The sequence below is a fragment of the Saccopteryx bilineata genome, chromosome 2, assembly GCF_036850765.1.
Source record: "Saccopteryx bilineata isolate mSacBil1 chromosome 2, mSacBil1_pri_phased_curated, whole genome shotgun sequence".
Lineage (NCBI taxonomy): Eukaryota > Metazoa > Chordata > Mammalia > Chiroptera > Emballonuridae > Saccopteryx > Saccopteryx bilineata.
The window spans coordinates 30,561,367-30,565,424 of record NC_089491.1 but is presented as its reverse complement, the minus strand read 5'-3'; positions in this window follow the sequence as shown (position 1 = coordinate 30,565,424).

Below are 4,058 nucleotides of genomic sequence, written 5' to 3'. Positions count from 1 at the left end.
ATTTATAATCTGGCTCAAACTTATCTGTCAGTCTCACTTCCATTATTATTCGACCTTTGCCTTTAATCCAACAATATATGTCAATATTTCTTTTTTTCCCTCAAAATGTGTTCAATACTTCTGTTCCTTGGTATTTTTATCATACTGTTTAGTTAATATAGAATATTTCTTTCATTGTATCTATAAAATATTTTTATATCCCCAATATTCCTATTTAAATTTCCAGTCAATCTTTTACATTCTAAGCCTAAAACCACAGGTTGATTATCTACTGGAGAAATATCAAACTCTTCTGATCTTCATAAGCAGGAATTATAGTAAATGTGGACAGCAGTATACTTCTTCTAAAGGAATAATATTCAAACTCTCTAATTCCTCTGCTCAGGGTTGACTTAATTGATCAGTGAAGATGCACAGGGCCCAGCACTCGAAAAGGCACTGCACTTGGGGTTTAACATTTATCAGTTATCATTTTGAAATTCTTACCTTTGAATCTATACTTTGTAAAAATGTCCTATCATACGATGTAGGATTGTAATGGGTAGGGTCAGATTGAAGTGGAAGCCCTTCAGCATCTGGGATGGGCAAGGTGGCAGTGATCCCTCACTCCTAAAGGCAACGCCTTCTGTGGGGACTTGTTGGGGCACTCTCACCCACTCCCCAGATACTGAGAGCATCCCAGCATGAAAGCTGCAGTTCTTGGGGGATCTGCACAGATCAGGGTGCTGGGCTCTGGTGAAAACGAGCCTGATTTCCTATTTCCAGACAGAGCCCTGCATTTTCACTTTGCACTGTGCCACCCATAAATCTCCCAGGAAAGAACCACTGCATACCAATTATTCTAAGGTAATAGGAGCTCTTTTTCTCCCAGCTACTCTTACAGTTCAACATTTTAAATTAAACAAGAGCAACACAGAGGGTAAAAGGTACTCCACAGCTACTGATTATAGTTTTTTCTCTTAAATGGCTTCAATAAATATTGTTATTGTGTTAAATTCAATTAGCACAGTCCTAAAGGTAAGATTTGTATATATCTGAATAACTATAAAACACTGTAAGTTTAATCTGAGAACACAATTTTACATATAAAAGTAATAAAGGGACACTTCAACATAGTATGGTATGTAGAACATGTGTCCAGAATCTGGACCCCACTCTCAAGATGAGTATTTTTACAACATTGTTTGGTTTCCAAATATATTTTTATTTGATAAAACCTAAAATATGTCTGACATAAAATAGATGCTCATAAATTTTAATTAACACCTTGCTTTAAAATAATTATCTTTGATTATTAACTCAGAAAAGCACATTATATTCCTCATTATATTGCGTAAGTCATGGCCTAGAAATATACATTGACACAGAAAGAACAATACTAATTATCATAATTAAGTGAGAAGTTTAGGTTTATAAAGATCTGAGGAAAGGGTAGATGGGGCCTTAGAGAGATGGGGAAAAAAGCAGAGGATAATAGTTAACACACTATAACTCTTGATGGTTAGTGAGAATCACTGGAAGACATTTTAAGAACATGGGTGAACTCTTTGTTATAAAGTAATGGTATACAGTTCCATTCAATAAAATATCTCCCAATGTTCAATAAAAGTCACCACTACATACAGCCTTGGGCAGTAATTCTGTGAAGAGTGACAAAGTTAAAGGAGCTCTATTGACTAAGTGCACCATGGTACAGCCAGAGATAGCACCTAGAGCATGGGCTAGTCAAACAATTTATTAATTTACCAACAGTAAGAAGACCTCAACCCAAATACAGTAGGTTAGCTCCCTATACCACCTTTGCTGAGACAATGGGGAAATAATAAACTATCACTAAAAATAATGGCACACACTTAGCATTAAGTATGTAATTAGACACTATTATATACAACACACACACACACACACAAACTTCTCTTATATAGATGCCGTTAACATACAGGTAAGGAACCTGAGGCATACAGAGGTGATTTGCACACTATTACACAGATGACAAGTGGAGCAGCCAGGATTTGAACCATGACTCCATCTCCAGAGCCTATGCCCTTACTCTCTACTTCAAAAGATCTCTCTGAGCTGATTCTTAGTTTCCTTCTATAGGTGAATGTGAATTCAAGTGTTTCTCAAATAACATATGACTTATGCTAACTTGGATCTTTTTCTCTTTCATTCAATGCAGGAAAATAGGTAGTCAGAAGTAGAAAGGCACTGTAATGCATTTTTCCCCACAACAAATTACGAGTCCTGCCTTTTTATTCTCTCTCAATAGCTTGGGGCAATATAATATGTTTCTGATGGCCCAGCAGCAATAGGACTATAGCTTTTCAAAACAGTTTATACTAATGTTACATTTTCTTCAGTCTGAGATTTGTATCTTTTCAAGTGATAGGTAAGTGTGATTATGGATTCATCAAAATAATATTTTCCAATTAATAATTTTAGTTTCTATACCATTTTTCAAAGGATGTTGCCTAAAAAAAGGATAAAAGTATCTAGATTAGACTTTGCAATTACTACTGCATTGGTGGACCAGTTACTGAGAACCACACAACATATTACTTGTAGGTAATGTTTATTTGGTAGATGACATACAAACCAGAAAAAACAGAGGCAGAGACAGACTTGGCAAACATACCTGAATTGTGTTTCCCTTGTGAATTCATTTTTCAGTGCCTTTAGCAGTTTAAATAAAACAAAGCCACTGTCACTGCTGAAATTCTTTTTTTTTTCTATTTGTTCAGAAATTTATTTTATTTACCTAATATCATTTATTGTACCTAATGAGTCAGTGTTTCTTTCTAGGACAGACAACAGGATCACAGATAATGTAAGAAACTGCATAGATGTGCATTAATTATATTTGTATCTTTGACTAAAGATAAAAGCATAGATTCCCATATTGGTGTATATTAAAAAAACTCTAAAATTTATTAAACACCTATTCTGTGTCAGGTATTATGAGCCTTATCAGAGCATTTTATTTATCTGCTTAAACTGAATTAATTTATTTTCCTGATCTACCCTAAAAACACACTCCATCATTCTGCTCTTGATTCTCCCTGCTTTGTCTTCATTAACTTAATAATATTCTCCTTTTATCTGACTGTATGTTCCCATTTTTTAAAAAAGTGATTTTCTTTAATCATCCTTTTCTCTACCCTCTCAGTCCTCAGCCTGCCTTAAAGAGTACCCAACCAAGCTCCCCTTTGTAGACCTTAAGTTTAAAAAGATAGGTGCGGCCTCCTTTTGGAGATGGGTACGGGGACCTAAAGCATCAGCCAGAGCTTGCACTGTTGGACTTTACTCCACTGGCCTGAGGACTGCACTGTTGCATTTAGACAAACAGTAGTGGCCTTTGCAGCATCAGTATGAGATCATGACATTTAATTGTATATACGTAGCTTTATTCAGCGGAGGGATTCAGCCAGTTCACACCAGTTCGGCAGAACCAGTTGTTAAAATGGCATTTCTAATTTGGGTTCTCTCTAAGGTGGGTGTCTGGGCAGTTGCCCAATGTGGAAATCACAAATTTTCATTCCTTACTCTTTTTTAACATTCATCTGTGCAACTGTATTCTAAGTGCCTGTAGTAATGTTCATTCCATATATAGATGAAAAAGAATTGCAAGTGAGGACACTAATCAAAAGCAATATGAAAATACCTTAAATAACAGTCTTATTGTTTTTTGTCAGGTGTTATTTAATATTTTTCATTAATATTTTAAAACTTTCTTATAATCTAGTTTTGTGTACCTCTTTTTATTGTTCTTATTTAAGTATTAAATGCATGAAATAATAAACTACCTTTCCCTATATTATGTTTTTATACTGAAAACAGCCATTAGGGCAGAGAACCCATTGTTAAATTATTTCAATCCCACCACTGGCTTTATCTTATATTATAGCAGATGCTGAAGCTGAATGTAATCTTCCTTATGCACTGTTGGACAAAACAATGTGTTCTCCCTTTTTTAAAGCTGCTGATTTGAATGAGTACCACAAGCAACTATGTGTGAGCTTCTAGCTTTAACTTGTTAGTGCTCCTTGGTAGGTTGCACT